Source organism: Talpa occidentalis, unplaced genomic scaffold (assembly GCF_014898055.3).
Source record: "Talpa occidentalis isolate TD23 unplaced genomic scaffold, MPIMG_talOcc4v2.1 talOcc4.5, whole genome shotgun sequence".
In the NCBI taxonomy this organism is placed as follows: Eukaryota; Metazoa; Chordata; class Mammalia; order Eulipotyphla; family Talpidae; genus Talpa; species Talpa occidentalis.
In genome coordinates, this window is record NW_023604861.1 from 75158480 (window position 1) to 75172578 (window position 14099).

Here is a 14099-nt window from a genome sequence, read left to right on the forward strand (position 1 = left end):
ATAAGAGAAGAGTACTATTATTCTTCATCTGAATATCAAAGAGAAAACTTAGGGGCTTACCTTAGGAATCTTAACCTAACCCATTTCTTGTGTCTCAAATATCCCTTGATTATGGAGACTTTTTCCTCAACTTCTCTGTCTGGGTTTTCCTCCTATTTTACCTTCCATAATTTCTCCCTTTTTCTTTATTCAGCCCATTGCATTTGTAGTTGTTTGTTTTCTTTCTCACCATTCTTTAAGGACCATAAAAATAGGAATTTTGTTTTTCTTATTCCTCATTGAATCACAGGTGCTTGTGACAGTATCAGGCATAGTGATGCAAAGATAAAACATGCTGTATTAAAGAGTGAATGAATATTATCAGACTCTTGTAATTGTGGGTCAGAACTTTAGCTTGTTAAACTAAGAATTTTAGTTTTAGTTTTAGAACTCCCCTCTAAAGTCTTTGACCTGCCTTTCTCTAAATAGAGATTGAGAGAAGAATACTAAAGATGAATATGGAGTAAGTTAGCTGTCTTACGGTAGGTCCTATATAAATTTACAAGGTGGGTATATGATTATATAGGACCTTATTTAATAACTATAGGTACATTGAGCCATTTATTTATAAAGTTATCATTATGGACTTGTGTATATATTTTATTTTTCTGCTTTCTGGTTAGGTTCTGCATCAATTTTTTCTTGGATATTTGCTAAGCATTCATTGGTATAATTTATAAAAGAGGTTACAGATTTATAGGTTTTAACTTAGTAACTAGCTGAGTGTATGTACATTTATGTACATTTATGTATGGGTAGAACCTGAAAGATGGGAAAGAAAATAAAAGAATTATTTGATGATCCTTTAAACTTATACTTTAAATAATAACATAAATATTATTGTTCGTGATAGCCTTATATTACTCGCTGTGGCACTTAGGAATATTTGTTTTAGCATTTGTAGAATATTTTTGTTTCTTTAGGGAAGAGGGAGCATCAAACCATTTTTCCAAAGAAAAATCATCCTCGTGTAGTAAAGTTTTGCTTTTTGCTGTTTAATGGCCTTCCTGCTGCTAACCTCCAGGTGTTCTTTATGCCTCTTGGCTTATACCAGTAATTGAATTCCATAACCTTTGCAAATTTTGGCAGCAAATTTATGATCTATTTGTTTACTCTTTCCTTCATTATGATTAACCCACACTAGATTTTAATTTGCAGATTTACTTGAATTTGTGGCTTATGTAACAGACCTTCATTCTGTTCCATTAGTTTTTGTAATGTTAGAGGAGAGATGCCATTTTTTTTTTTTGTACACAAATGTTCATAATAGCTTTATCTATAATAGTCTCAATGGAGTAAACAGGAGGTAAATGGTAAATTGTACCATATCCGCCCACTGGAATAACCTGCCAGCAATTAAAAGGAACAAACTCTGGATATACATGGCAACATAGTGAATCTCACAGACATGCTGAGCAAAAGAAACCAAGTAGCAGAGAGTAAGTACATACTGTGTATGTGCATTTTCATGAAATTAAAGAATAGGCAGCCATTAATTATAGTGACAAAGCAAGATTAGTGGTTGCCTGGATCCAGGGCTGGTGAAAATTGGGCTGAAACAAACTACTTAGAGTTTTGGAAATATTATATATCATGCTTGTGGTCACTATCATGTATTTTTAAATATATTTTATACAAGAATATATTTGTAAACACTCATCAACCTATATGAGTTAAATGAGTGCATTTTGTTGTATGCTAGTATAAACTCAAAGTTCATTTACAAAGGAAAAAAAATTCAGAGAAATAGTAATATTTTATAATAGAAAGTGAATTAATCTGGCATAATTGCATTTTCAAATTACATTATTGCTATAGTTTTTTTGGAAAGACTTGTTTTTTGCGGGGGGTTCTTTTTTAATTAATTAATATTTTTAATATTTTTTACATCATTGTTCATTTTTAAACAATATTTGCTTCCCCCTACCTTCTCAGGTGTAGTCCCCCTAGAGTTTCCTTCACCAGTGCACCTGTGCACCATCACCTCAGACCCCTCTGCTCCTCCCTCCCTCCCTCTGATCCCTCTCCCGCCTCCTCCACTGCAGTGTGCCTCCGATTCGTAATTGTCTGTTTTTGCCTTGTTGTGTTTTGTACTATTATTATTATTTTTACACTGATATCTTATTTGGTTCCCTTATATTCCTGCTATAAGTGAAACCATCTGATATTTTTCTTTTTCCTTCTGGCTTATTTCACTGAGCATAATTCCTTCTAGCTCCATCCACGTTGCTGCAAATAGTATGGGTTTCTCTTTTTTGATTGCTGAATAATATTCCATTGTGTATACATGCCACATCTTCTTGATCCTGTCATCTATTTTTGGGCATTTGGGTTGTTTCCAGGTTTTACCTATTGTAAACAGTGCTGCAATAAACATAGGGGTACAGGTGGTCTTTTGAAACAGTGTTTTTGTGTCCATTGGGTATATCCCTAGGAGTGAAATTGCTGGGTCATATGGTAACTCCATTTTTAGTAGACTGAGGAACCTCCAGACAACTTTCCATAGTGATTGGACCAGTTTGCACTCCCACCAGCAATGTAGGAGAGTTCCTTTTTCACCACATACTCGCCAACATTTGTTGTTGCTTGTTTTTTTTTGATATGTGCCATTCTTACTGGTGTAAGGTGGAAGAGAGATGTCATTTTGAAGGGAGTGGACTTCGTATTATTTCTGATAGTCCTCTTTTCACCCTCCTAGTTTTTTGTTGATTCAGTTTTCTGCTTTGATCCTTTTTACTGACTTCTGTGTTGGGCTCATTTTTGAGAACTACCAATTCAAATTGGAAATGAGGCACAGAATTTAGAAATATCAAAATAGCTCTTCAGTATAGTTTATATAGTCCCTCCCCTCCCAACTGCTTCCTGGCTTAATAAGTGTCTTATTTGTCTTAGCATCTTTGTAAAATAAATTTAAAAGGAATGGAATTATTGTTTCTTTTTTAAATATTATTTTTCTCAAAGGGTAAACCAAGCAAGGTGGACTAGCAGCCAGTGTCAAAGAAAAGTAAAAAGAAGTGACGAATGTTGGGATTTAAAGGAAAATTCCCTCACCCCATCTAGAGTCTTCTGAGGTTGGACGGATGTGAACAAATTAACATCAGACAGATTAGTAAGATAAGAGGTCATAATTTCATAACATACATATAGAGAATTTACATGGTTATAAATTTTAAAGTAAAATGGGCATAACAGGAATCGATATCTGTGTTTAAGGACCTGGGGCATGAAGAAAAGACAAGGGGAAGACTACCTGACAAGACAGGGATGACCTCTTTCTTTGAGCATAAAAAAGATGAGTTTCTCAGATAGGGAGGACAAGTTGACTAATCAACCTATGCCTGAATCATATCCCCCAAACTACATTCTTCTAGGTCATAAAAAGGGGAGCAATGATTGTTTCTTTGATTAGGAAAAGGGCAAATTGAAGAAACAGTCATGTTCCCCTCTTTTGGGGCAGAATTTATCCAGAACCCCCTGGCTTTTAACAGAACTGGGCTTTGTTCTCCATTGTGGTATTCATTTGGTGCTACCTCTTTATGCTAGAAAATTAAAATGAGTGGAGAACTCACTATGAGACATTCATTTAAGAAGTTAGCAAAAAAAAAAAGAGCATATGAATCTTGACAACTATTATTTATTATCTTGGTCCTGCAAACACAGTTCATTTTCCTTGTGATCAATCTTGACAGTATGATTGAAAGAATTTAACAGATGCCAGTTTTCAGGAAAGAAACTTAATGGATTTCTGTTTTCTCTCTAATTTGTTATTTACCAGACCTTCATATTTTCCAGATATTTAACTTTATGCAGTAGCCACTGTCAGTCAATAGTGAAATAATAATACATGATTTACACAGATAGTACTAAGTAAGTAAAGTTCTTGTAAAGCAAATTAAGTATTCGGTCTCTCTGTGTTACTTTGGAAGGCCAGTTAGAACTGCTGCCACCACCCTCACATGTGAGAATAAACCACAGTTTCTTGCTTGAGATAGAAATCAAGAAACATTCAGCTTTACTGGACCCCAAAAAGTATTTGGTAGAGTTGCAGTATATATTCCCTATTTCCAAGTTGTTTGTAATCTGGTTGGAGAGAAATGAAAAACACAACCTAAGTCTGTGTATTATTAGTTTGCATAAGCAGTTTTCTTGCATATGTTATGAGATTCTCACAGTCACCATGCCAGAAGCCCTGTTGACAGTCTAGAAGCAACACAATTTTAAGTCAATTTGAATGATAAATAAAGATCAGTACTTAACTTGAATAGCCAAATTATTTGCTATGGACAATATACAATAATGGTCACATGGGAATGAAAAGGACAACTATCTACTGATAGATTTTTAGGAGGTTCACAAACTCCCTGACATGTGAACAGTTTATATATATATATATATATATATATAGGTACATTTTTCTAGGAAGAGGTTCTTAGTTTTTTTTCCTTTTTATAATTTTATTATTATTATTTTTTTTAAAGATTTATTTATACAAGCACTGGGTACAGTCAGAAGTGCAGGAGGGTGTGAGAATTCACTAGAGCCAGAGTGGGGAGCAGAACAGGCAGAATGACGAAATATGCTGCTGAGGGGAGCAGCAGGCGTGGCAGGAGAGGTCTGTCCCGCCATGTGGGACCCTCGCCGGCGGCCGGGGATCTAACCAGTGCTGCAGAGGCTACAGGCAGCTTCGCAGCCAGAGCTCAACCGCTGCGCCACCAGGGGAGGCCCCCTTTTTATAAATTGATATATAATTGCCATTTGTTTCATCTGTTTTCAAACATGAGTCTTTGGCTCCAAAAAAAAAAAAAAAGTTTTTAAAGTTATTTGTATTTGGAGAATACTTTGAGAATAAGGCCTTGAGATGAGTTCTGAACAATAAGACAAGTGAGGAGAGAACACTTTGGACAGAAAGGTGATAACACCTAAAATTTCTTTCATTTTGTTCAAATATTAGTGTCCTGCACTGCTAGATCTTTAGCACAGATTCCTGATGGGGTTTACTTTTTTCCTCATGCTAATTTTCCATGGCATTGTTCCTATTTGTCTTTGCTATTCCTCATATTTCAGGATTCATAATTGGTTTGGATGTAGTGGCTACTGGTTATATCATGTCTTAATTTTTAGATATGATTTAGCTAATAGAATTTTTTTCTGGCTAAAGTGGATAAGTACATTTAAGAAGTTGTATCACATGCAATAGAAATCATGCTATTTTAACCTGAAATTGAATAATAATTTACTGCCTTATTCTAAGGGTAATATATCTACATGTTTTAGTTCATTTAACAAACATTGTCAAACACTAATCATGGACTAGAAAATGCTGAGAATACACGAGCTAGGAATAAACAGACCTATATCTGGCTCTTGTGGAGATTTTCAAAACAGATTTTAGAAATGTGTCATTTAACTTATAAACTCAGTGATGCCCTTAGATGTGTCATTTTGGGAAAATTCCAAATTGTATCATTGGGACCTATATTAACAGGGTGGTTAAATGGTTGTTCTCTTTCTAGGTCAGTTGTTCTCATCAGGGCTGACAGCAGAGGGATTGCTCCCAGAGGACCTTTGGGAATGCTGGGAAGCTTTTTTCAGTTGTTTCAGCTAGGGAAATACTTACTGGCATCTAGTAGGTGGAGGCCAGAAATACTGCTCAAGTCCTACGATGCAGAGGACAGACTCCATAATAAAGAATTATCCAGCCCAAACTGTCAGCAGTACTAAGATTGAACAGCTCTGCCCTAAATGAATATTTCAAAGTAACTGAACAGTCGAAGTTGTGTAACAGACCTTAAGCTAGAAGCAGGGCTTATTCAGGCATTCCAGTACTGCAATAATATGCCACCTGTGGCTCTGATGTTTCCCTGTTAAGTGTGTTTCAGACTATTCAAAGAAAGGTTTCTCTGGTATACTTGTACTTTGCTTTTGATTCATTTTAATGTAATGGGGAGTGGTATTTTGAATTTGAAGCTTGGAATTATGCTTGTAAAAAAATACTCAAAGCATAGTGCCATGATGAATATATTCTTAATTGTTTCTTAGTATTTACTGAATTGCATAAATACATCTAACAAGTAAATCCAAAACATGATTGTTTTTGACTAATATTTAGGAATACCTTTAGAAGGGAATTAAACAAATAAAAGTTTCTATTCCTAGATGAAAACTCTAGAACAGTGCTTCACTAACTTACTGTGCATATGAAACACTTGGAAATCTTTAAAATGTAGGCTTAGAGCATCTGAGGTGAGATATGAGACTACATTTCTATCAAACACTTCTGGATAACAAGACTACATGGATCTTTGGTTATTAAGCACAAAATAAATATACCTTAAGTTTCATTATTCTCCAACAAAAGAGAAGATTAATTTAAATAGGTTTTTCCTGCTTTTTTACCTATTTGTAATTTACTTTAAAAAAAATTATTCATACATACAAGAACTGGGGTTTAGGTCAGAGTTGTGTGTGGGGTGGGGTGGGGGTGGTGGTGAGAGGATTTACCAGAGACAGTTCAAAGCAGGCAGATCCACTGAAATACACTGCTGAGGGGAGCAGTGGGTGAGACAGGAGAGGTCTGCTGTACCATGTGGATTAGCTCCCTGGGTTGGGATCAAACTCATGCTGCAGATTGCTTGATAGTGCTGAGACTTTAACCCCAGCACCATCAGGGAGGCCCTAATTTCACTTTTTAGTTGTAAAAATGATAAAACTAATGTTGGAGAAGATCTGGAAAAAAAAAAAGGTAAGAAGGAGATCTTTACTGCTAATCTCTATAGCCCCAAAGAAATTGCCAGTATTGTGTGTTTTGTTTTGTTTTTTAAATTCTGAGAGCCTTGAAAAATATATCCATCACAAACACAATGTGTTTGCCTTTATTTTTAAAGGGAAGAAAACATGTTCCTTTTATTTTTTTCCCTCACTTTCCACACCCTGAGCTTACACGTGTTGTTCTTCAGCTTTGAATAATTCAAGTAGGAAAGAATTTATCACTTAGGAAGAGACCTGCTGAGGGATAAAGGATCATTTGCCTTGCTGTAGAGTCTTCCATTTTATAAGCTGACTTATGTCATTGGGGCAGTTCAAAATATATTTTCTTTATGGAGAAAAATGAAGCTGAGAAAAGCATGTCTCTTTAAATTTGATAAATTTGACTTGCTTTCTCCTTGTAGATGCATAAACAACATTCTGGAACTTGACCCAGTCAAGGAACATGCCTTTGCTGTTTGAAATAGAACCTTTTTCCTTAAGGAAATAACTTCTTTCTTATAATTGTAAGCTCAGTGACAAATGTGGGATTAAAGTACAAGTGTAGGGCCTCCCCTGTGGCGCAGCGGTTGAGCGCTGGGTTGCGAAGCTGCCCGCGGCCTCTGCGGCCTCTGCGGCGCTGGTTGGATCCCCAGCTGCTCCCTAGCCACCGGAGGAGGGTCCCACATGGTGCAGACCTCTCCTGCCGCCTGCTGCTCCCCTCAGCAGTGTACTTAGGTCCTTCTGCCTGCTCTGCTCCCCGCTCTGGCTCTGGTGGATTCTCTCACCCTCCCGCGCTTCTGACTGTACCCAGTGCATGTATAAACAAAACAAACAAACAAATAAAATAAATAAATAAAACATGCCTCTATAAAAAAAAAAGTACAAGTGTACCCTGATATATGCAGTTATTGAAAATCTGTGTGAGTTGAGTATTTGTGATTGTGACTTTTATTTTCTACTTACTTGTCTTACAAACCTACTGAGGAGATTGTAAAGAAATTTACAGATTGTTGGAGTAAATTACTCTTTGCTCTATGCTTTTGATAAAGCTTTTTTACCTTACTACCTACTCAACTTATATAGGCTTAGTATATCTCATGATGATACACTTCTAAATCGATAAGCAATTAGCATACATTCTGGACTTTTTTTTTTTCTTAAAAACCCATTTAACTTCTAAGTCTCCTGAGTTCTCTGAACTTTCAGTGAACCATATGCACTTCTCTAATGTACTTTTCTAATGATTTGTAGAAATCATTAGTTTTGAGAGAAAGTGTCATTTAATAGAATTGTAGGAAATACTGCTTTGCTGAGAAGTTTACCATTTTTTCATAGTGTGTCTTAATTATTAATATAAGCCAGTGATTTTATTTTTTTTTAAGATTTATTTATTTATGTATATAAGAACTGGGGCACAGGCCAGAGGTGGGGGAGTGAGAGGATTCACCAGAGACAGAGTGGGGAACAGAACAGGCAGATTGACCGAAACACACTGCCGAGGGGTGCAGTGGGCGAGTCAGGAGAGGACTGCTGTGCCATATGGGTAGCTCCCTGGCCAGGGATCGAACTCATGCTGCAGTGGCTGTGGGCAGCTTCATAGGTTAGGTCTCAACCCCTTGCACCACCAGGAAGGCTTAAGTCAGTGATTTCTAACAAACTTTGTTCTGTTAGTCTTTGGTCTTTGCTCTGATGTTTAGATCTTTGAAGCTTCTTGATACTTTGTTTACATTGACACATTTCTGAGAACTGTCCCATGGTTAATCAGTCTCATTATGCTTTTGAGAGGGATTCTTTTACAGGTTTTCTTAGGTGTGACTCTTTCAGGAATGAATTTTTAAGTCTCCTAAGTTGTATCATAATTAGTCCCATTTGGGTGTTAGGTTTTTAAAGTCATATGTTCAGGCAAGCATGTTAATGATGCAGTACTCTGTCAAGTCAGTGTGATCAGGCTTTTTAGCAACTATCAGCATTCTGGGGGTATGTCAAAAACTTTGCTCATTCACTCAGCTGCTGACTCTTTAAATGACTTACTTACGCTATACAAACAACTCTTCAGACCTGCCTCTTTGTATTGGAAATATAGTACTTGAAAGTTCTTTGTCTCCTTTCTTATCCTCTCAAGCTGCTTTCAGCAGTGACTCTACAACTCACTCAAAAGGAATCTCTTTACTATCCTATTTTTTTTAAAAGATTTATTTATTTATTTATTCAAGCACTGGGTACAGTCAGAAGCACTGGAGGGTGAGAGAATTCACCAGAGCCAGAGCAGGGAGCAGAGCAGGCAGACGGACCGAAGTACACTGCTGAGGGGACCAGCGGGCGGCAGGAGAGGTCTGTGCGCCATGCGGGACCCTCCTCCGGTGGCCGGGAACAGCCGGGGATCGAACCGGTGCTGGAGAGGCTGCGGGCAGCTTCGCAACTCAGCGCTCAACTGCTGCGCTACCCGGGAGGCCACTATCCTGTTTTTCTACTTGACTATCCTTTATTGTATTAGTTGGATTCAGTTCAGCTGCCAGTCACAGAAATGCATATTATAAAAATTTTTTAAAATAGAATTTTATTTCTCTCATTTATGTCACAGTCCAGAGATCAATCTGTTCCACGTAGACCTCAGACTTTTCCATTAGATCACTACATAGTCCTTCACTGTGATCCTTGTCCTCCTGGCCCAAGAGGACATGACCCATACTTAACTGCAAGGGAGGGAGGAAGGCACATATGATTATACTGGGAAGCTACATGTCCAGTTTATTACTCTGGAAGAAGGGTCAATGACTATTGAGCAACAGAAGGCGGTCTGTTACAGTAGCCATGATTTCTGTTTCATCCATTGCCATTGACAAAAACACATTTCAGCATGGTTTTATCCCAGTTTTACATAGTGTCTTCGAGATAATGTAATAAGAACTTTGGTTAGGGGAGACAAAGATTAGGGGCAAAAATAGAATATACATGATCTATGCATCAGTATGTTTACACAACTTTGCTTCCTTTTTTGAATTTCTGTATATTGGTACAAAGTTTATTTTTTTCACTGCAGTTTCTTCATTTGGGCCAAAGGGACAGCTTACTGACGGTCATGTTTATGGAAGATACAGCCTGTCTTCAAAGAGTCCTGAAATAAAGACTGACTGAAAAGTTATCATTCTCAATAACTTTTAAAATTCCAGTGCCTACTGTACCTCCTTAGAAAGGTCTGCGCTACTTAATGCATCAGAGTATCAAAGTATGAGGCACAAAAGGAGGAGATGATGATGAGTGTGGGAGCAGTTACAGGAAAAAATGGCACAATGTTAATTGACAATTTTTTTTAGTAATACAGGCATTTTAGAATATGAAGCCGCAAGAAGTTGGGATCCCTGGAAAAGAAATGGCAGGCCAAGACCAATTAATGGGACATAATTTGTCTCTACATTTTGAAGGTACTGGTCTTGATTTTTTTTTTAGGTGTTAAATTTTTATTAATAGCATTTTATTCAATGAAAAGAAATGGGGTAATGCTTCCACCTTGCTTTTCCAGTGGATGAGAAAAACATAATTCTCAACTCTTCATGATCTGAGTACATTTTTGAGGCTAATGAACTTAGTCTAAGGTTGGACTCTGAGAAAATAAAAGCAAGTGCCAGTTCCTTTTGAATTATGCCACTGAACTCATTGAGTTTCTTTGGGATTCACTGACTTCAGTATTTGGATTTTAGGGATGACTGAAATGGTTGGATTGGACATACTGTAGTCCAGTGACACATCTGGAAACACATTTGATCAAATTCCAAAGAATGTGGGTATGTCCCTGGATATTCACATAGATATCATGTCCTTTATCCCAGAGAAAAGAGCATTTTATGAATGAGGTTTTATGAGTGCCATTTTTTAAATGTACATTGAGTATTTATATATTGCTGGATTTTTTTTTTTTAAATTTATTTATACATACAAGAACTGGGGTATAGGCCAGAGGTGTGGGGGGGTGAAAGGATTCACCAGGGACAGAGTGGGGAGGAGAACAGGCGAATGTAGTGAAATACACTGCTGAGGAGAGCAGTGGGTATGATAGGATATTGCTGAATAGTTCACTTTTATTTTTGTGCATTTAAAATGAGACTTGGAAATCTAGGAGTTTTGTGCCCTTGACTAAATTACAGATGTTTTAGAAATCTATGGCAAGCTAAAAGGGATATTTCATACTCATGGAGTACTTTTCAGATATCTCAATATACTTTAAAAATATATAAGTTTTATATGTTGAAATTTAAAAGAATTTAAGAAACTTTCCCATAAAAATGTAATTATTATACTTAAGAAAAAAATGAAAGAAAACACTTTATAAAATATAAAATAGTAGATATATTAGCCAAATTCTAAGAAACATGATAGTCTATGTCCTGAATAAGGTAGAAGAATGCAAACCTATTGTTAGATATACACACCACACAATTTTCAAGGGTTTGCCCATCTGCCTTTTTTTTAAAATTAATTTATTTATTTTGTAGAAGAACTGGGGTGTAGGCCAGAGGTGCAGGAGGTGAGAGGACTCACCAGAGACAGAGCGGGGAACAGAACAGGCAAATCAACCAAAGTACACTGCTGAGGAGAGCAGCGGGCAAGTCAGGAGCTGTCTGCTGCATCATGTGGGTTGCTCCCTGGACAGCTGGGGATCGAACTCATGCAGAGGCTGCGGACAGCTTCATAGGCTGTATCTTAACCCCTAGCGCCACCGGGAAGGCCCTCTTTATTTCTTTTTGATGATCTGTTTCTCCATCTAGTTTTGTTTCTCATCAATTTGAAGAATTTCCATTAGCATTTCTTGTACAGATATATTGCAAGCAAGTTTGCTTAGTTTTTGTTTATTTATTTTTTTCCTTTTTTTAATTTTATGTATTTTTTACATCGTTTTTCATTTTTGTGCAATGTATGCATTTTCAACTTGGTTATAGTCCCCATACAATTCCCACCCCCCTTATTTTGACCATAATCCCTCCTACCACCCCCACCCCACCCGTAGCATGTCTCCAGTTTATGGTTGCTTGTTGATTTTGATTTTTACTTTATTATAATAAATCTTTTTCCTGGTACCTTATTTAGGTTTTCTAAATTCCTGCTATGAGTGAGATCATCTGGTATTTTTCTTTTTCTTTCTGGCTTATTTCGCTGAGTATGATCCCTTCCAGCTCCATCCATGTTGCTGCAAGTTGCATGAGTTTATCTTTTTTGATTGCTTTGATTGCTTTTTTGATTCCATTGTGTATATGTACCAAATCTTCTTGATCCAGTCATCTATTTTTGGGCATTTGGGTTGTTTCCATAGCTTAGCTATTGTAAATAGTGCTGCAATAAACATAGGGGTGCAGGTGCCCTTTTGAATTAATGTTTCTGTGTCTTTGTGTAAATACGTAGGAGTGGAATTGCTGGATCATATGGAAGCTCCGTCTTTAGAAGGTGAGGAATCTCCACGCAGCTTTCCATAGTGGTTGGACCAGTTTGCACTGGTGGGAACCAGCAGTGCAGGAGAGTTCCTTTTTCTCCACATCCTCGCCAACATTTGTTGTTGCTAGATTTTTTAATATGTGCCATTCTCAATATGTAAGATGGTATTTCATTGTAGTTTCCTTTTCATTGTAGTATGTAAGATGGTATTTCATTGTAGCATTTCCCTGATTACAAGTGATGCTGAACATTTTTTCATATGCCTATTAGCCCTTCACATTTCCTCTTTGGAGAAGTTCCTTTTTAGCTCTACTGCCCATTTTTGACTGGATTATTTACTTTGTTTTTTTGAGTCTCATCAGCTCTTTGCAGATTTTTGTGATCAGTCCTTTATCATTAGTGTTGTTTGCAAAAATTTTCTCCCAATCAGTGGGATGTCTGTTTGTTTTGGTTACTGTCTCTTTTGCTTTACAGAAGCTCTTTAATTTGATGTAGTCCCAGCTGTTTATCTTTGACTTCACTAACTCTGCTCTGGGTGATGAGTCTTTAAAGATGTTACTGAGATGTATGTCATGTAGTGTTTCGCTTATATTTCATTCTATATATTTTATGGTTTCAGGTCTTATGTCTAGTTCTTTAATCCATTTTGAGTTGGTTTTTGTGCATGGTGTGAGGTAGTGGTCAAGCTTCATTCTTTTGCATGTAGCAACCCAGTTTTCCCAGCACCATTTATTGAACAAACTTTCTTTGCTCCAGTGCATATTCTTTGCTCCTTTGTCAAAGATTAGTTGACTGTAAATCTGTGGGTTTATTTTTGGATTTTCTATTCGGTCCCATTGATCCGTATGTCCGTTCTTTTTCCACTACCATGCAGTTTGGATGATTATGGCTTTGTAGTATAGTTTGAAGTCTGGGATTGTGATGCCTCTATTCCCTTCTTTTTTTTCCAGGAGAGCTATGGCTGTTCAGGGGTTTTGGTGGCTCCATATGAATTTCATTAATATATCTTGTATTTTTTTGAAAAATGTCATTGAAATTTTTATTGGCATAGCATTGAATGTGTAAATTGCTTTTGGTAAGATGGCCATTTTGATAATGTTAATTCTTCCAATCTATGGGTAGGGGATGTCTTTCCATTTCTTTGTGTCTTCTATTTCTTTTAACAGTGTTTTATAGTTTTCTTTGTATAGGTCCTTTACCTCTTTTGTTAGGTTTATTCCCAAGTATTTGATTTTTTTTTTTTTGTTTCAATAATAGAAGGAATGGTTTCTTGATTTCTTCTTCAGGTTTATTGTTGTGTATAGGAAAGCTACTGATTTTTGTGTGTTGATTTTGTATCCTGCTACTTTATTAAACTGATTGATTAGTTTGATTAGTTTTTTGTGTTTTTTGGGGGGGTTCTCTATGTATATTATCATATCATCTGCGATAGTGATAGTTTTTGTTTAATAGAAAATAACTATTCCTCTTTATTTTTGGTAGATATTTTTGCTGAATAAGAATTTCTCTGACTTTTCTTTCAGGATTTTATATACTTTGATGCACTGTTTTCAGGTCTCTGTTATTTCCAGTGTAACATCAGCTGCCAAATGTATTCTTCTGTATATAAGTAGCATTTTTTTCATTGACTGCTTTCAAGATTTTCTCTAACCTGGTGTCAGGCCAGCCTTCCGACCTCAGTCTACCTCAAGATTTTCCCTTTGTGCTGCAGCTTCAGCAGTTGAATATGCTGTGCATTGTAGATTTATTTGTGTTTGCACTCCCTTATATTTATTGCACTTGAGTACGTGCATTTTTGTCTTCTACCAAATTTGGAAAATTTTAACTTATTTTTTGAGCACTTTTTCTGCCTCATAATTTCCTCTTTTTTCTTTTCTTTCTTCTTCTTC

The 14099-nt window shown here is 36.6% G+C and overlaps 1 protein-coding gene across 3 annotated transcripts in view; it reads left to right on the plus strand.

Annotated features, from left to right (window-relative positions):
- The window catches only part of COMMD1 (copper metabolism domain containing 1), a 166645-nt gene that overhangs the window by 83778 nt on the left and 68768 nt on the right, over nt 1-14099 (plus strand). The gene's annotated exons all lie outside the window — the stretch shown is intronic.